This window comes from Notamacropus eugenii, chromosome 2 (genome assembly GCF_028372415.1).
Source record: "Notamacropus eugenii isolate mMacEug1 chromosome 2, mMacEug1.pri_v2, whole genome shotgun sequence".
Classification (NCBI taxonomy): Eukaryota; Metazoa; Chordata; class Mammalia; order Diprotodontia; family Macropodidae; genus Notamacropus; species Notamacropus eugenii.
Window position 1 is genome coordinate 153,806,217 of NC_092873.1, and position 20,919 is coordinate 153,827,135.

The following is a 20,919-nucleotide window of genomic DNA, read 5'->3' on the forward strand; positions in this document are numbered from 1 at the left end:
ATGCTAAAATATCCTTATATAAGCACAGGAAGTAGCACATGAGCTCATCTGGATTGATTAGATTTATGAGAAGTAAGGATATTGAGTGGGGTGTTTGGGTGCTAGCTGACTAATTTAGATATGGGTAATTTGACCTGATTAGTACTGGACCTCCAATTCCCTTGGGTAGGAGGGAGAAGGGAACAACATTTATCAAGCACCTATTACATGTCAGGCACTATGCTAAGAGGTTTACAAACATTATTTCATTGCAGTTGTCCAAAATCACCACACACGCACACACACACACACACAATGCAAGAAGACATAGAAATCTAATTTCCAGGGAGCAAATGGGAATGAGTTTAATAAAACCTTACTGATTCATTGACCAATTGATCTCCAAAATAAAATCCCATTCTACAACTTCGGAATATTGATCATCTCAATCCTCTTATTTTCTATTCCCATTAGGAAGAGGGACTGAGAAATACAGGGAGTCCAAAAACAAGTAAACTTCAATTACTCAAAGCTTATCCTTATCCATGATCAACTGCCTTGCTTCTTTGATACTAGTTATATTGTCTATTAGCCACGATGCCTCAGTTTATTATTTAAATCTAGATAGTGGATACACACAACTTCCCAAAGTGACAGAGATACTCCGGTATTTTGCAGGATAATTGTGGCCCCTAAATCCTACCTTTATTCAGGAAGGAATTATGAGGACATTGTTTCATTGACCATTCAAAAATGTTTATCTCAATTTGAAGCTAAATTCTAATAAACTAGTTCTCTAGGGATGAAAAAAACAACAGTTCTGCAATCTGATAGCAAGGAGATAATTAGACCCAGAAGTTGATGCAAGAGTATATATATCTTGTATTCATAGGCTTTTGGAGTTTATCTGTCATAAGATCATGGACTTCAAATCGGATGAGACCTTAGAGATCACTGAGTGACCCTGTCATTACACAAAGGGGAAGTAATATGATCTGACTAGGGTCACTGCCCCGTTAATATCTGAAGTGAGAGCTTAACCCAGATTTATACCTGTAGGCGTATCGGTTCATGCATTATTTCACACAAAATATCCCTCTTTTGTATGACTGTCTTCACTACATGACAATGAACAGGAATCAGAGGAAAATCCAATGGAACCCGTGACCTCGAGGCCAGGTATGGCCCTCTTGGTCCTCAAGTGCAACCCTTTGACTGAATCTAAACCTCATAGAACAAATCTCCTCAGGAAAAGGATTTGTTCTATAAAACTTAGACTCAGTCAATAGGCCACACTTGAGGACCTAGAAGGCCACATGTGACCTTGAAGCCACAGATTCCCCCACTCTGGACAAGTTACTACTGATCAGTATAGCTATATTATTAGAAGAATTCAAGTGCTATGATTTTCTTTGTAATGGGAATTCTCAGTAAGGAGATTTTTTTTTAAAATCCTATTTGAGGTTTTCTTGGCAAAAAATATTGGAATGTTTTGTCATTTCCTTTTCCAGTTCATTTTACAAATGAGGAAACCAAGGCAAAAAGAGTTAAACAACTTGCCCACAGTCACACAACTAACAAGTGTCTGAGGTCACATTTGAATTCAAGTCTTTCTGACTCCGGGACTGGTGATGATATTTGAAACCAGGTTATCCAAATCCAGAACCCATGCTTGTAGCATATTAGCTCCCTGTTCCTTATTCAAAGGTCAGTTGTCTATTCTTTCTCTGTGTGTGTATTTGTGTGTGTGTGTGTGTGTGCGTGTGTGTGTGTGTCCTCCCATGGAGGGCAGAAAAGCGAAAAGGTTTGGCTTCTAATGCACAAAACACTCATATGTACCTTATTCATGAAGCTGTGTGAGCATACATATGTCCCCATAAAGTGGAATCATGGTGCTTCGGAGGGTTCACTTGGGAAGCTTTGAGACTTCACATTCCCCTTCCCCAGCTATTGGTAAACGTCTTTGCACATGCTCCCTCCCTCCGGTCCATGTGGGATTGGGGCTCCTCAGGAGGGAGATGGCCCCTTTATGTCTTTTTTCCCCCTCCCTCCTTTCTGCAGCTCTCTCTCTTGCCCCTCTCCATCATCCTGGGAAGGAGCTCCATCTGCAGAGGGCTGGACCCCACACCCTTCCTCTCCTAGGGTCTAGTCTTCAATCTCTGTCCATCCTTGAGGAGGAGCCTCCATTCATACATGTCCTGTTTTTAAGAAATTTCCTTGGCAATAAAGCATTTTGCAATCCCTAGGGGAAGGGGAGAAGGAAAATTATCTACATCACTTATGTATATTTTTCAGAATACTTTTTGAGGGAGCATGCCATAGTAGATGGCTTGGATGACTGGCCTTGAAGTTAGCAAGATGCAAACTTAAGTTTGGCCTGATAAATACTAGTTGTGTAACCAAACAAATTCCTCGGACTATATATATTACCTAAGTCTTGTTAATTATAAAGGGCATTTAAGCCCTGGAAATTTTGTATACCAATTAAATCACATCAATTCCTCAAAAAATAATTTCCTCAAATTCAATATACTAACATTTCAAAGGTCAAGGATGATGGAAACATTAATCCAGAGGTTATAATATGTAAGTGTGCTCTAAACTATGGAATCCTCATTAGATAAGCAAGTCAGGGAGAGGAAGGTAAAAAAAAAAGGGAGATAGGGAAACAGAGAGACAGAGATAGAGAAAGAAAAAAAATTCTGGCATTATACATCAGACAAGGTGTCTGAGAACCTAGATTAAGCTGGACAGTGATAACACAATTATATACACACACTTATGTATACATATATGTATTTAGGTATGTGTATGAGCATATATACATAAACATACAACTTTGTAAGATATATGTGTATACATTTGCAAAATTAAAAACAAACTTTAAGATCTTTTTTGAGGGGGGGCTTTATTTGTTTAATTTTTGGAGGAAATATAAAATCTGAGCTATAAACATTGTAATTCATTGGTGAAGGAGAAATGGAAGACTGGAGTAGAGTAAATCCTAGCATTAGCTTCCTGGAGCAAGAAAGAGCCTTGGGTAAAGGTGAGATTTCAAAAGCACTTTGAGCAGAGTATGGGGATGGATGTTCTATACAAAGCAGGTAAATAATCATTCTGAAAAGAGCAAAGTTTCTTTAGGAAAAAAAGAAGCATGGTGTCAACCCTTTATTGTCTTTACAATCTTTTTTTTTTGTCTGAAATAGAAAACTCTCCCTGTTGGATTTCAAGATTTCCTCAACAATTAGACTGACGTTGTTGTGTTTATGTTTTTTCTTCTCGAAAGATTCCATTCCCTTAGTTATAGCACAGGTTTTTCTGCCTTCATTCACAGCATCCATAGTTCATGGGTCTACAGTCCAAGTGAATGATGGAGGCAATTAGATACTTTTACATGAAATTGCTTTAACATATTATCTTCAAAGTGGAAGGAAAAAGGGTACAGCTCTGCATTTTCTCCAGTTCTTTGTGTGCGATCTAGAGCTGTCTTCCAAAGGTACAAATTTAATGAAAATCAAGTATTTCCAATAGCCTGAAGAACATTTAAACTTTGACTAATGCTTCATCTTCCTGCATTAGGATTGTAGAATTTGTCAAGTAATAAGTAAGCAATAAAACATGAAAGCAAACTTTTAGCTACTTTGAGTAATCCGCCTTTGGTGAGAATAATTCAGTACCTTAAAAAGACAAGAATAAATCTTTCAACTTACCATAAAACCATTTTGTTTTAAGCCTCCATTTTGTGAGGGAGCTATTTTGAGAAAGTTGTGGGATTTTTTCCTATAAGCTGTTTTTCAATAATAAAATAAGCACCTGTATAGCATAATGAACAACATGTGTATCTATTGTTCTTAAACAACTGATAAACATACACATGCTCTGTCAACACAGAGCACCAATAGAAACAAGTATTGGAAACAATTGTCAGTAATTTATGTGGCAAACGACAAACCTAAGAATTAAACAACATGGGAATACCCATAGGTAAAAATATAAAAAAAACTCTTTGGAAGCTCAAACAATTAGCCTTTTCTTAGCATAGAATTAAGTCTGGCTCCTGTATTCCCTATACCTGAATTTCATATAACCTATTTTTGCTTGAAGCTCCATGCTGATAAGTGGAGACTTGCTGGATGATCACCTCAGAGGGAAACACAAGACCTCTGGGTAGAGCAAGAACCTTGTCGTAGGTCTAGAATACAAAAAGAGCTTATAGTACCTTCTATAATAGTGTTTGGTGGTTTATTCTTGGAGGAGGGTATTGTTTGCATTCTTTGATCAATAAAGTTTGATTACATGTATTGAGAAGTATCAATATATTGAGGGATACCGGATGACATGGTGGATAGAGTACCAGACCTAGAATGAGGAAGACTAATCTTCTTGAGTTCAAATGTGGCTAAACTGTTTGACTCTGGGGAGGTCACTTAAGCTATTTGGCTCAGTTTCCTCCTCTGTAAAATGAGGAGAAGGAAATGCCAAACCATTCCAGTGCTTTTGCCAAGAAAACCCCAAATACAGTCACAAAGAATCAGAAACAACTGAAATGATTGAACAAGAAAAACAAATTGGGAAGTATAACTGTACTTAGTATTTCTATTACACTGGATAGTATTAGTGATGGTAAATCAGTCATACTCATGTACTGTACATCAAACAACCTCATTACTACGAGGCAATGGTCAGTTCAGAGTTGTAAAATCCAGTTGGAAAGAGGCAAGGGTAGGCTAGTAAATATGTAACAACCAATACTCCAAATAATATACATGATACACTTTTAAGTTTATTTTTCATTATTAATATTTCCCCATCATTTTCTTAAGTCTAGGTAGTCAAGAAAATAATAAATTAAGTTCATATTTATATTGATTGCTGATGTCCAAAGTAAATATTCACATTCAAAATTTAACAAGTGGATCTTGTAAGCCAGTAAGAGGTGACAGCAGCATACCCCTAGATATAGTCCATATTTTTTACCTTTGGTATTCTGTACAAGATCCAGTAGAGTATTCTGTGTACTCTACATACTCAGATGTTTCTGAGACCAACTGAGCAATTAATGAATGGATGGTTGCTGCCTTGTAAGATAAGCTTAAAGTATTTTTCTTTTATGTATCACATATAATCTCTCATGCCCATTGAAAAGTATGTTACAGTGCTGCCTTTGGAAACAGAAGAATTAGACTTAAATCCCACTTCTCATGCTTTCTACACATATGATAATGGTCAAGTTCCTAAGATGCAAAAATAAAAAATGCCAATAACACATAACTTTTAAAAAATCAACTGTGGAAATTCATGATACTCAAATGTCCAAGCTGCGACATTTAGTGTCTTATTTACAATTCTCATGAGTACTAAATCTGTTTCACTTTCTTTGTACACGCACAGTTTACAATAAATTTACCATATAACTACCACAATTTCCTCCCTGACTCTCATGAGATGTCCCTTTATCTTTTTTTGTGTACTTGGGTCCTCTACTTGGGGCATAAACTTTCTTGAATTTGACCATCAGTCTATATTAGTTTTAATTACTTGTTTAAATTTCCTTACAGAATTCTTTTCAAGTTGCTCTGGATAACAATGTCATTCCTGGAGTTTGGTCAGGGGTAGAAAACTATCTATCTATCTATCTATATGTCTATCTATGTATCTATCTATCATCTATCTATCTATCTATCTATCTATCTATCTATCTATCTATCTATCAATCCATTTTCTTTTCAGGGTTATTCATTGATTGAACAAACTCAGTTCAGAGCCATATACAAAAAGCTAAAGAATTTTGGGGGTTTTTTGTAATCAACATCGAAGTTTTACTTGAATGCTTCTCAAGACACGGAGATAACTCCAGGCTCCCAACAGCTACCCTCATGGAGTGCAAAGCCTGACAAGGGTCACCAGATCCAAAAGACTTCTGGGGGATCTACTGTCCAAGGACCAGTCTAGCTTAGTAACTGGAGAGTTATTACCAGACTGGCCACAGTTCAATGGATTCCTTGGTCACAGAAAATCTTTAAAGACAATCTATTAAGTCATACAAGTTTTTTCTGCGTTATTGGAATATGCATCCACATAAAAAATAATAGTTCATATGATGCTTTTCTTAATATTTGCAAAACATTTTACTTGTATTATCCCATTTCTTTCCTAACAGTATAAAGCAGTTAGGTAATGTCATGGATAGAGTGTGGAACTTGGAGTCAGGAAGACCTAAGTTAGAATTTTGACTCAGATATTTACTAGCTGTGTGACCTCAGAGTTTCCTCAATTGTAAAATAGGGATAGTAATACTTTAAACATCCTTTAAAGGATTGTCGGGAGAATAAAACGAGATCTGTAAAACAAAACTATAAACCTGGATGTTTTATAAATGTTGAGTGTTTATTATTATTGCTATTATTGTTAATTTAAGGGAGATTATATTATATCTGTTCTATAGATGAGAAAACTGAAGCTCAGAAATTTTAAACAACTTATTCAGAATCACATAACTAATAAATATTAAGAACTATTAACTTCCCAAGTTATATCGCTGTTGGACTACTGTGTTTAATTCTGAGTAAACCACCCATTTGAAAGAATATTGATAAGCTGGAGATAATACAGAAGACAGCAATCAAAGCAGTAAAGAAACTTGAATTTATATTGTGTCAGGATCTGCTGAAGGAAATGGATATTTTTAGCCTGTAAAAAAACATATAAAATAAAGATTAGACAGTTTTGCTTGGTTCTGGAAATTGAAAACAGCAAAAGAAAAAATTGAGATTTGGTGTCTGGAAAAAAATCAATAAATTTCCCAACAATTAATGCTGTCTAAAATTGTAATTTGACAACTAATAGATTTCCTCCCTTTTTAATTTCATACAAAAGTTGAATGACCACTTTTCGGAGACATTGTTTTTTAAAAAGAATTCCTTTCAGTCATAGGTAGGACAAGATGATCTCTGAACTCCTTTCCATCTTTGAAATTCTGTTACTGTTTATCAAGTCCTGTTAGAGTATTGTTTGGAGGTCAAGGGTATTTTCTAACCATTCCCAATAGAAAACAATTGGAGCTCTTTTACATCAGCAAGTACAACTCCGTGAAATGACTTTCATAATAGGATATGTTTAATTGAAAGAACTAATCTAATAACATAAGTAAAATACAAGCAACTGACATCTTACAGAAGTATGAGGGAGAAAAGCTATTTTTTCATTGGTGGACTGGACTCAGTCAAAAACATCTGTCCACTTTGCTACTGTTTTTTTTTACCACCTCTTATTAAAAACTTTTATTTTCCATGAAACCTGACAAGCTCCTCTTCCTCTAAAGTTACTTGCCGTATGCTTTTTAACCTCCCAGTTAAAGCTTCAGTGTTAATCCCTTTTAGCTATGTAGAATGATAAGGGTTGACCTTCTCAAATTCCTCCAAGCACCATGAGATGTGTACTTTGAAGACAGAAGCTCAAGCTTCCTGCTCTTATCAGCCCAATGGGTTCAATACTGTTTGAAACAACAGAAGAAGTTGTAATTCCTATTTCTTTTCTTTTCATCTTTCCTGAGTCAGATGAGAGGGTGGCTGTTTAGCTTTTGATTTCCTGATTAAATTGTCCTATTTTATACTGACAGGAAAGCCACCCCCCAGAAGAGCCCTCAGATTGATTTCTACCTCCCTGGAAGCAGCTAAATGGTCTTTTGGATAAGGTACTGAGCCCTGAATCAGGAAGATGAGTTTAAATGTTACCTCACATACTTACTAGATGTATGACTGGGCAGATCACTTATTCTCTATTTCTTTAACTCTAAAATAAGACCTACCTTATAGGGTTGTTGTGAGGATCAACAGAGACAATCTTTACAAAGCGCTTAGCATAGTGCCAAGTACATAAAAAACTATGTAATCAATATTTGTTTTCTTCCTCTGTGTCTATCATTCCATATGCTTTAAAATTCTTCTTTTCTCACGTACCTGAAAAGAGACTTTGGCTTCTCGATAAGCATTTCCATAAAGATGATTTCAGAGTGGATTGGTTTTGTCTTTGAATTTAAGAGAAAGGTCATAGAATCATAGATCGAGAAAGGTTGGTTCACTACAATCTCTTCATTTTACATCTTAAGAAACTGAGGACCAGTGAGTTTAAATGTGTTGCTCAGGGTCATATAGGTAGTAACAAAAGTGGGATTTGAACTGAGATTCTCCAACTCCAAAGCAAGTTCCCTCGTACCCTACTTCCTCCTTATACCTTTCCTTAAATACATGATAAAATTTTTTCAAGATACTAGTCCAGGGGCTTATACAGGGTTATTCAGAGTTAACAAATATTTTCTGATTTGAGTGACATTGAAATTCATATGATTGCTATTATTGTGGCTATATCATAGCAATAATTGTCCATAAAAATCTATCACAATAATTATCAAACTATCTCCAAGTGTGGTTTATGCATATCTAATGTTATGATTTCACTAATAAGATCTTTCAGAATAGGAAAAATGTTTATTAGAGAACCTCTTTTTAGAAACTGACCCTGATGGAGAATTCTAATGCTTACAAAATTTCTTAAAGAAAAAAAATCTGTTTTCTCTCAATAGATCATATGTGTGTAGAAGATGTGTTTTAAGGTAGCAAATGCTATGCCTGAAGCCATATGTGTATATATATATGTGTACATATATGTATATACATATACATATATATACATATATGTGCATTTATATACATGTAAATAGGTACACATATGTATATGTGTGTATATATCTCCTATGTTATTGTCACATTTGGATTGGCATGTTCACAGCTAGTATCAAAATCCAATAAATTTCCTAAGAAGATACAATTGCTTATTGACTACTGACAGTTGGGCAATTGAATCTGTGTTTTCATTCCAAGATTTTGGACCCCAGAGCTCTCCTGCCAAAAGTCCAACAATGAATAATACATTCACAGCCATGCATCCATCTGTCCATTTAATTAGCATTTCCATCATCACTCATGCCATAAGTGCATCTAATTCACTCGTCTTCTTGCATGTCCCTAAAGGAAGCTGCTCAGAAAAATCTTCCAAAGAGCTTCTGGATTCATACTTTGTTTTCAATTCCAAATACTACAGCCTTAATCAAGAGCCTCATCACCTTGTGCTTTAATTGTAGCAAGGGTCTTCTCAGATGGTATCCATCTCTCAAGACTTTTACCTGAATAATCTTTGTTTAATGGTTTTCATAATGTCTGTCTCTTTCTTAAGAATTGACAATGATGGCCTACTAAGGGGCAGTATGAGTTGATGGAAAGACCCTGGGCCAAAAATGAATATCATCTTGACACAATAGACTTGGGACCACAAGCAATTTGTTTATCTGTTTTAGCCTCAGTTTTCTCATCTATAATATTGATAATATTATAAATAATAATAGTAAAGACGTAGTGCCTATCTCGAGGATTTATTGTGAGGATCAAATAAGATAATGTATGAAAAGCACTTTCTAAAACTTTGGGAGATGTATATAAATAGCTCAGCTGTTAATTGTTAGTACTGATCCTATGAATTCCAAACTCAAGTTCAAGTTCAAGACATTCTGCACTCTGATCCCATCTATCCCATCCAATCATTGTCTACTATTTCCCTAAAAGAACACACATACACACATACACACACACACAGATGTGGTTTATATATAATCTGAGATTCATGAACTTGATTTTTAAAAATATTTTGATAACTATTTTAACATAATTAGCTTCCTTTGTAATTCTTTGTGTCCTAATTTATACATTTAAATCTTAATCTAAGAAGGGATCCAAAAAATCCTAAAGGGTGTCATGACACAAAAAGTTGAAAATACCATAACCTACTGAGTCCAAATCTTTCCTTTTATATATAAGAAAATGGAGATGCTGAGACGTGAAATGGCTTACTTTAATGATTCTAGGAGCTTTTAACGCAAAGGAAGAAAGCCTAATAAAGCTCAAAACCCTAGTCACTCTATCAGATGAAAGCCAGCAATAACTGACCAAGATCCCCTTTCCTACCAGAATGAAGTATGAATAATAATTAGCCAACTGATACTCAAGAGTTCTCCCTCTCTCCATTAGCAGAATCAGCACCAAACCCAAGGTCCAGGCCCAGTGTTTGGTTCTGATAAACCCAGATAAGAACCCAGTAAACACTTACCAGACTTGACTCAGTTGGGATGTTCCATTCCCTCTCAGGCCCCAGTGGGGTGTGTCTACTTCTACTCAGATCGGCACTGATCCTTGCTGTTTCCTTCTCACTCCTATATATTCCCTTAAAAAAGCTGGTTTGCTTTAATATCTTCTTGTATACTTCATGTTTCCATGTACTGGACCTTGGCATTCTGTGCCTTCCTAAATCTCCATTGACACTTTGCCAAAGTCACACATATATGTATCCTGCCTTTGTCCATACTACTCCCTCTTGAAGGCCCTCCTTTTTTCTCTCTACTTATCTCAGTATTACCCATCCTCAAAAACCCAGATTGCTTTTCACTTCTGCTAGGAAGCTTCTCAGACTAGTCCAGCAAATACTTATCAATTTCATCTTTGGAATACATTATACATACAGTTAAGACTATGCAACTGAACACTGGATTATTCTCTGAAAGTAACACTACAGAAATTTAGAGCTACAACTAGAAATACCATTTTAGCGATGAGAGAGTTGAGGTCCAGAGTGCTTCTATTGTCTGACCTCAGGTCATAGAGCCAGGTTACCTAGAGAAATAAATAGTTTTGTTTCTCTTAATCATGTAATTTGTTTCTATCTTCCATTGTACCTAAGGGAACATTGGGCATATAGTAAGTATTCATTGAATATTCATTTATTGATTGATTGATATTTTCCAAGCATAATTTAATAATTTGATTTCCTTCATTCAAGATCATTCAATATCTCCCTTTACCCTGACATTTTTCATTGTCTAGTCATTAAGTCCTGTCCAACTCCTCATGACTCCAAGGATCATAACATGCCAGTTACTTCTATCCTTCAGTATTTCTTGAAGTCCCTTCAGGCTCTTTTTCATTGCTTAATACAATGGCATTATCTAACCATATTATCCTCTCCTGTCCCCTTCTTCTTTTGCTTTCAAACTTTACCAACTTGGATCTTTTCCATTGAGTTCTCTCTCCTCATTATGAGGCCAAAGTATCTAAGCTTCAGTTTCAGTATTTGTCCTTCCAATGAATAATCTAAATGAATTCATCTAAATATTGAATGATTTGATCTCCTTATCATCCAAGGGACTCTCAAAATTCTTTAGCACCACAATTTGACAGCATCAGTTCTGCAGCACTCAGCTTCATATATTACTACTGAAAAAACTATAAGTTTGGCTACATGGACCTTTCTTGGCAAGATGATGTCTCTGAATTTTAGTATGCTACACAGATTTACTATAGTTTTCATTTTAATTTCATTTTTCTTGGGGGGTGGAGCCAAGATGGTGGAGTAGAAAGACAAACATATGCTAACTCTCCCCCCACAGCCTATAAAATACCTGTAAAGAAAGACTCTCAACAAATTCTAGAGCAGCAGAAGTTACAGAATAGCAGAGTGGAGGAGATTTCCAGTCCAGGGTGACCTGAAAGGCCAACGGGAAAGGTCTGTCACACCAGATGCAGAGCACACCTCAGCCCAGCCTTGGCCACCCTGTCCAGCTCTGGGAGGAGGACATGAGCAAGCCTCAGGGACAGAATCTCCAGTCCTAGTAGCAGTGGTTTGCAGATTCTTCAACCCACAGGCACCAAAGGTCAGTGACAGGGTTTTTTCAGCTGGCCAAGAAGGGAGAAGGGACTTCCCATAGCTCCAGCCTCAGGGAGCTGCCACAGAGGCCATATCTGGCAGGTGGCAGCAGTTCCCACAGCAGCCCATACAATAGCCCACATCCCTTGTTGGATCATAAAACCCCTGGGGGCACTGAGTAGATGATTCTTACCTCAGGCCAGTGTAGAGGCCTGCAGCAGCTGATCTTTATCTCACACTGAATGGTAGACCTGCCCCTCTAGTTTATCTGACTCTTAGCCCCCAGTACTAGCTTGATGGAACTGAAGGCCAGATGGCAGTGGAGAGAAAACTGCTAAGGTTCTGGGCACAAAAATCTCTTCCTGCTCCCAGACCAGTATACACACTTGATTTTGTCACCTTGGAGGAACTGAGATCTTACATATCCCCAGAGTATACAGTACTCTTGACAAAGGACCCAAAAGTCAAGTAACTGGTTGGGAAAATGCCCAGAAAAGGGAAAAAATAAGACTATAGAAGGCTACTTGCTTGGTGAGCAGATACCTTCTCCCGTCCTTTCAGATGAGGAAGAACAATGCTTACCATCAGGGAAAGACATAAAAGTCAAGGCTTCTGTATCCCAAACATCCAAAATAAATATTCAATGGTCTCAGGCCATGGAAGAGCTCAAAAAGGATTTTGAAAATCAAGTAAGAGAGATAGAGGAAAAACTGAGAGAGAGATGCAAGAAAGTCATGAAAAGAAGTTAAACACCTTCCTAAAGGAGACCCAAAAAATGTTGAAGAAAATAACACCTTGAAAAATAGGTTAACTCAATTGACAAAAGAGGTTCAAAAAACCAATGAGGAGAAGAATGCTCTAAAAAGCATAATTAGCCAAATGGAAAAGGAGGTTCAAAAGCTCACTGAAGAAAATAGTTCTTTAAAAATTAGAATGGAACAGATGGAGGCTAATGACTTTATGAGAAACCAAGAAATCACAAAACAAAACCAAAAGAATGGAAAAATGGAAGATAACGTGAAATATATCATTGGAAAAACAACTGACCTGGGAAATAGATCCAAGAGAGAAAATTTAAAAATTATGGGACTACCTGAAAGCCATAATCAAAAAAAAAGCTTAGACATCATCTTTCATGAAATTATCAAGGAAAATTTCCCTGATATTTGAGAATCAAGGGGCAAAATAAATATTGAAAGAATCCACCTATTACCTCCTGAAAGAGATCCAATAAAAGAAACTCCTAGGAACATTGTGGTCAAATTCCAGAGTTCCCAGGTCAAGGAGAAAATATTGCAAGCAGCTAGAAAGAAACAATTCAAGTACTGTGGAAATACAATCAGGATAACACAAGATCTAGCAGCTTCTACGTAAAGGGATAGAAGGGCGTGGAATATGATATTCCAGAAGTCAAAGGATTTAGGACTAAAACCAAGAATCACCTACCCAGCAAAACTGAGTATAATACTTCAGGGGAAAAAATGGTCTTTCAGTGAAATAGAGGACTTTCAAGCATTCTTGATGGAAAAACCAGAGCTGAAAAGAAAATTTGACTTTCAAACACAAGAATCAAGAGAAGCATAAAAAGGTAAACAGCAAAGAGAAATCATAAGGGACTTACTAAACTCAAACTGTTTACATTCCTACATGAAAAGACAATATCTGTAACTCTTGGAACTTTTTTCAGTGTCTGGGTAGTTGGTGGGATTACACACATACATGCACACACATACACACACGTACACACACATAGAGAGAGAGACAGAGAGCCCAGGGTGAGTTTAATAGGATGAGATCATATCTTTAAAAATTGAAATTAAGGGATGAGAGAGAAATATATTAGGAGTAGAAAGGGAGAACAGGAAGGGGGCAAATTATCTCTCATAAAAGAGGCAAGTAAAATACTTTTCAGTGCGGGGAGAAAGGGGAGAGGTGAGAGAAAAAAACATGAAGCTTACTCTCATCACATTTGACTAAAGGAAGGAATAAAATGCACACTCATTTTGGTATGAAAACCTATCTTACAATACAGGAAAGTGAGGGAGAAGGGAATAAGCAGGGTGGGGGGATGATGGAAGGGAGGGCAATGGGAGGAGGGAGCAATTAAAAGTCAACACTCTTGGGGAGGGACTGGGTCAAAAGAGAGAATAGAAGAAATGAGGGGCAGGATAGAATGGAGAGAAATATAGTTAGTATTACACAACACAACTATTATGGAAGTCATTTGTAAAACTACACAGATATGGCCTATATTGAATTACTTGCCTTCCCAATGGGGATGGGTGGGGAGGGAGGGAGGAAGAGAAGTTGGAACTCAAAGTTTTAGGAACAACTGCTGAGTATTGTTCCTGAATACAACTGAGAAATAAGAAATACCGGTAATGGGGTATAGAGACTTATCTTGCCCTACAAGACAAAAGACAAGATACAGATAGGGGAAGAGAAGGATGTTAGAAGGGAGAGCAGATTAGTGATAGGGGTAATTAGAATGCTCAGCATTTTGAGGTGGGGGAAGGGAGAAATGGGGAGAAAATTTGGAACTCAAAATTTTGTGGAAATGAATGTTGAAAACTTAAAAAATTAAAAAACATTTAAAAAATATACACGCATACACACATATATACATATGCATATATACACATATATACACACACATATATACACATGTATATATATATATATAATACACGTGTATATATATATATATACACACACACAAATATTTTTTATATGTGCTTACACTTGATCCTTGCAACCAATTCATTAATATTCACTAGTTCAATAAATTAATGGATGCCTAACAAAATAAACAAACAAACAAACAAATAAATGAATGAATAAATAAATAAATAAATGAAAGAATAAATAAATGGAATAATTTCATATTTCTTTAACATTTTATTTTCCCCAATTCCATGTAAAACCAATTTTTAGCTTTTTTTTTAAATTTTGAGTACCTGATTTTCTCCTTTCCCTCTCCTTTCCTTCATTGAGAATGCAAGAGATTTGATATAGGTAATACAAGTATAATTACATAAAACACTTTTCTATATTAGTCATGTTGTGGGGAAAAGAAAAAAACAAAGACACACCAAAAAATGAAAAGAAAAATAAAGTTTAAAAAAAATATGTTTCAATCTGCATCCAGACTCCACCAATTTTTTCTCTAGGGATGGACAGCATTTTTCATCGTAAGTCCTTTGGAATTGTCTTGGATCATGGTATTGCTGAGAATAGCTAAGTCATTTGCAGTTGATCATCATAAAATATTGCTATTACTATGCACAATGTTTTCCTTGTTCTGCTCATTTCACTTTTCATTAGTTCATGTAAATCTTTCCAGGTTTTTCTGACAGTATCCTGCTCATCATTTCTTTTTTCTTTCCTTTTTTTTTTTTTGGACAAGCATGAGAGCCTTTATTTACCCAATGCCACTTGTTACAGGCACTGCCATGTTGACTTCCAGATGAGTCCTCATGCTATGTGGAGAGAAACTGGAAGGTCCCCAATATGTCACAAAGTAGTTTTTTGTACCCTAGTTTTCTGGAAACTCTTAAGTTCACAATGGTGAAATCCTAGGCATTGGAGAGAAAACTGGGGCACAATGAAGGGACCCATAGTCCTCCCCAGTGAGGCACAGAGCCCAGGTGTCTTCAGATGGTATGTGACAGATTGACAGTTTTTTGTCTCTGGGGGAGATGATCTGGGAGCCCATCTGGTGGCCTGTATATGGTAGGACGATCTAGGTCAAGGGCTAGGGGAGTTAGAGGAGCAACTGGAGCAACTGGGCATCCAGCCAGAAGGGCAGCACTGAATAGGGCCCCCACTGAGGTTCAATAAGGACATTGGAAGAAGTAGGTGGAGCCCTCAATTTCTGAGATGAGGAAACTGAGGAAAGAAATCTCAGTCACAGAATTCTAGAGTTTGAAAGAATCCTTAAATTGTGAAAAGAAAATTTTTTACATCCAAGGAAACTGAAACTGAGGGTGATGAATGACTTGCCCAAGGTGATACAGTCTAGAGCATTGTAACAGCTCCATAAGAGGCAGGATGATAGAAATTCAGAGTTCACAAAGATGCTTGCAGAGTAGTGGGGGCAGAAGGACCATTACCTCATTTCAAGGCACAGATTACGGATGGGGGCAGGTTTCTTGGTAAAGCTGCCCTCCTCCCCATTTTGGAGAAAGGGTTGGTAGTAGCTTCTTCTACTGTCCCAGAAGCTGTAAGCAGCACATTTTTAGTAGCTGACCTTATTGACCTTCCCGGAGGGACACCTGCTAAGGCTGAAGAGGGAGTGGGCAGGATGCAACAAGGGGAAGAGGGGAGAGCAGGACTGCCTGGTGTTTTTACTCCTGGTCCTTCCCCATGAAGACAAAGTCAAGGGAGGTTTGGTGTCCCATATGCTCTGGTTGTGCAGGGAGAGTGAAAGGGAGGATTTCTGTGTCTTTGGTTCCCCCATTTCAGATGTCTTCTGCCCTGAAGGTCCCTGGGAGCTAGAGTAACTGGACAGAGGAGGATAGATGCTCTAACCACTATGTAGTGTGGAGATGAAGAAGATGCTGTCCTGGTCCTGTAATTGGTAGTCCAATTCACCCTACAGCTCCCAGTCAGCATTATTGATTAGTACCAAAATCCTTGACCTCCTGCTATCTCCCTAGATGAATAATTCTGACTGCTCCTTCAGTAGGTTCTTCCTCATCCAGATGAGAAGTTTTCAGATATCCCATGGCTCTTCTTGGCTGGGTAAGGTGACCTGGTGCTTCTCTCTTTACACTAGCAAATAAAGGCTCTGCCCCACCTGCACTGCACTGACCTGCACTCATACAGGGGCCGCCATCTTGGGGAAGATGCTGGTAACTGAAGTCCCTGCTCATCATTTCTTATAACAATAGAGTGTTCTATCACAATCATATTTGTTCAGACATTCCTTAATTGATGGGCATCCTCTCGGGTTCTAATTCTTTGCTGCCACTAAAAGAGCTACAATATATCTTTGAGATGCAGAATTAGCAGAGGTGTTGTGGTATTGCTGGATAAAATGTATGCACAGTTTGATTGACATTTGATCATGGTTCCAAATTGCTCTCCAGAATGGTTGGATTCGCTAACTGTTACTTCTTGACCTATATACAGTTTCCTCAAGAGACAAGTAAGATTATCTGATACTGTCATCTCTTTGAGGATTTGCCACATTTTTATCGTGATTCACACAATCAAAGGTTTTAGTGTAGTCAATGAAGAAGTAGATTTTTTCCCCTGAAATTCCCTTGCTTTCTCCATAAACCAATGAATGCTCACAATTTTGTCTCTAATTCCTCTGCCTATTTGAAATCAAGCCTACATGCCTGGTAATTCTCAGTTCACATTTTGCTGAAACCTAGCTTGCAGCATCTTAAGTATAAACTTTCTGGCATGTGAAATGAATGCAGTTGTTCTGTAGTGATAAAATTGCTTTGACATTCCCCTTCTTTAGGATTAGGACAAAAAATTAATCTTTTCCAATCAAGTGGTCACCGCTGAATTTGCTGATATATTTAGTTCAGCACTTTGACAGCATCATCTTTTAAGATTTTAAATGGCTCACTTGTAATTTTCTCACTTCTGCTAGTCTTATTGTTAGCAATGATTCTTAAAGTCAACTTAATTCCATTTTCCAGGATGTAAGTCTCTAGATTAGAAACCACACCACTATGAATACCAGTGATATTTCTTGTAGTTATTCTATCTTGACACCTCTCCTTAATCTATTTCTATTAAGTCATTACAACTATTTCTTTTATCATGCCCATTTGTGTATGGAACATTCCCTTCATATCTCTAATTTTCTTGAAGGGATCTCTTGTTTTCCCCATTTTATTGTTTTCTCCTATTGCTTTGCTCATTTAATAAAATCTTCTTATCTCTCCTTGTTATTCTCTGGAATTCTGTATTCATTTGGGTATTTCTTTCCCTTTATCCCTTTCCTTTCCATTTTCTTCTTTTCTCAGTTATTGGTAAAGCCTTATCAGACAGTCATTTTTCTTTTTCTTTTTCCTTGGGATATTTTTGTCTTTGTTATTGCTTGCTGTATACTATTGCACACCTCTGTCCATAGCTCTTCAGACACCCTATCTACCAGATTTAATGCCTTAAATTATTCATCACTCTACTTCATATTCATAAGAGACCTTGTTTGGTTCATACCTATGTGGTTTTCCCTATTTTCTTCAGTTGAAGTCTGAATTTCTCCATAAGAGGCTCATGATCTGAGCCTTGGTCAACTCTAGGCCTTGTTTTAACTGATAGTACAGAGCTTCTCCTCCTTTGCTTGCAAATTACTTAATCAATCTGATTTTGATTTTGACCATTTGGTGATATCCATAGGTAGAATCACCTTTTGGATTGTTGAAAAAATGTATTTCTTGTAAGCAATGAGTGTTGTTGACAAAACTCTATTAGTCTCTGGCCTGCTTCATTTTGTATTCCAAGGCCAAACTTGCCTTTTATTCCAGTTATCTATTGATTTCCTATTTTAGTCTTCCAATCCCCCATGATGAAAGTGACACCATTTGAGGAGATATTATTTTAAAAAGATGTTACATGACTTCAAGCCTCTTCAGCATCAGTTGGAGCATATATTTATATTACTGTGATGCTGAATAGTTTGCATTGGATTAAAATAGATATCAATCTGTAATTTTTTGGTCACCATTTTATTTACTATGAGGGCTCCTTCATTTCTCTTAAGAGATTCTTGCCCATAGTAGTATATGTTGTGATCAACTTAACACTTAATTCTTTAGTAGAAATCACACCCTGTACCTTCTCACTCTAATATTATTTTTGCACAGTGTGTCTTCTTCATTCCAGCCAGACCAATTAATTCTGAAACCAACATGTTTTACATATTTCCCACTCTGTACCTCTGTTCCAACTCTTCCATCACTAAGTATTCACTTACAAATCTATGTTCATCATTTCCATCATGTTCACCTCCAAAAGACTTTCTTTCTAGTTGCATGTACAGTGGAACAAAAGTTGAAGTTGAAGTTAGAAGATCCAGGGTGGAATCTTGCCCTTGCTGTTTATAAGCTGTAGAATCATAGGCTAATCTGTTAACTTCTCAAAATTCAGTTTTCTGATCAGTGAAATGGGGCTAATTTATATGCTACCTCCTTTATAGGGTTGTTGAGGGGAATAATATTCAATAATAAATATAAAGTATCTTAAAATTAGAAACTATTATAAACAGGAGCTATTGATTTGACTAGCTGCCTCCTATGTGTGTTTGGACCTTTCTTATTTCTTCCTCTAGGTACATGCTCATCTTCATGCTCTGTACTAAACTACAATATGGACATTTTTGGGTGGTCACAGCACCTGCTTTGTTTTGACCTAGTACTAACTGTACTTTTGTGATGAGTAAAAGAATTACTACATGCAAAAACATTTTTTAAAAAATTACCAATCTCACTTGAAAAAAGGTAGCAAAGATATTAGCATACACACAATTTTCCCAAAGTTCTTATAGGTTGAAACATGTCACATCTGTACATGAATTGAAAGACTTACTACATGACATGCATTTTGTTTCTTTTTCTGTTCTTACAAATTACTTACATGTGACCTTCCTCTTGGGGCTGCTCTGCAAAAGAGCCTCAAGTCCATACCTCAGTGACTCCTTATACAATAAATACCACACTGTTTACTGATGAATGCTGCCTTTGCTCCCTAGAATGGATAGGGGAAAATTACATGATATGAACTAACATTGCTTTGTATAAAATGCGGATGATTCCTACAAATCTGCATAGTGATTAAATCCATATAATGTTTAATGATTCCTATAATCTAGATAAAATGCATTTAGTTCAAATTTTTGAAAAGCAGTTAGAAGAGAAACTGCCTTTCTTCCTAAAAGACACTATATCATTTGTATGGTAGTGATCATTTGGAGTTAGAGGTCCTGAGTTCAAATCTCAGCTCTGTCACTTTCTATCTGTGAGCCATTCACTTCATATTCTTGATTCTCAGTTCTGTGTTCTGTAAAGTGAAGGGAAAAGACAATGATCTCTGAGTTTCCTTCCATCTCCAAATCCTGTAGGGAGATGCTGTGTTACAATGGAAAGAACATTGGCTGTGGAATCAGAGACCTTCAAAGCCTACTTCTAATGTTTGCTCCCTTTTTGACTCTTGGAAAACTTTGGACTTCATTTTCCTATTCTGTAAAATAGGAAGTTTTATTAGAGTATCTCTGTGATCTTTCCAGCTCTAGAACTATAATTATATGCCTTAGAATTAAGCAAGATACAAAGATCAATAAATGAGAATTTGTGGGCAAGATCAAATCTAATCAGCAATGTAGGGAAGAAAAAGGCCTGAGAAGGATAAATCATTTCAAGATTTGGAAAAGGAGAAGAAACAGCAGGAGAAAGAAGGACTAGTGTTGGAATTATGAGTAGAGGGACATGTCCAAAGAGCTATGACATATGAATGTACTTGAGCATGAAGTTGCAGAAGGTGAGTGTAGGAACATTGCATGGAGAGGAATGTAACTTCAAAGGGAGTGTTGAGTTAGTGTTCACTTATTCTCTAAACTATAAAATCTATTGAATTTTAATGATGGGAGCATCGGGACTAGGTCTTGGGGAGTGAAGTTTCTCTGGGACAGTCTTTGATTTTACTGTGTCTGTACATACAAGAGGTGAAGAGTTAAATACAATTTTGAAATATGAATTATAAGAAGATACTTTCCTGGTTTCATCCTAGAAATATGTGAGCGTGGGATATCTTCAAAAAGAAAGAATTTATGAATGAGCTTCATATTTTTTTAGGAGAAAATGAAGTTGTTTTGTTTTGTTTTTTGCTAGAAAGATGGATGATAAAATATATCTTTAAAGGGAGTGAGTATCTCAATGTCCCACTTAAAAGATGAAACTGATGTCTTCTTATTGTAAAACCATATGTGTTGCAATTTGGTTTTTTGTTGTTTTTTCCTGAATCTGAGATAAATAACTTTGAGTGTTTGAAGAAGTGCCTAGTAATAAACCTTTATCTCGTCCTTCAACACTCCCTCTTTTCTAACATCTGTGGAATTAAACCATCTCTCATTTTGTATTTTCTAACTTAATATTGGCTGGAGTACAGCCAGTCACTGCCTGAAGGCCCTAAGCATATCTATTAATAAAGCAAGGAAAAGGTGAGCCATATCTC

At 36.7% G+C, this 20,919-nt stretch overlaps 1 long non-coding RNA gene and 1 pseudogene across 2 annotated transcripts in view; one reads left to right on the forward strand and one right to left on the reverse strand.

Moving 5' to 3' along the window:
- LOC140526460 (uncharacterized) overlaps window positions 1–20,919 on the forward strand; it is a 323,763-nt gene that overhangs the window by 256,296 nt on the left and 46,548 nt on the right. The gene's annotated exons all lie outside the window — the stretch shown is intronic.
- On the reverse strand, window positions 16,322–16,564 carry LOC140523726 (ubiquitin-related modifier 1-like; annotated as a pseudogene).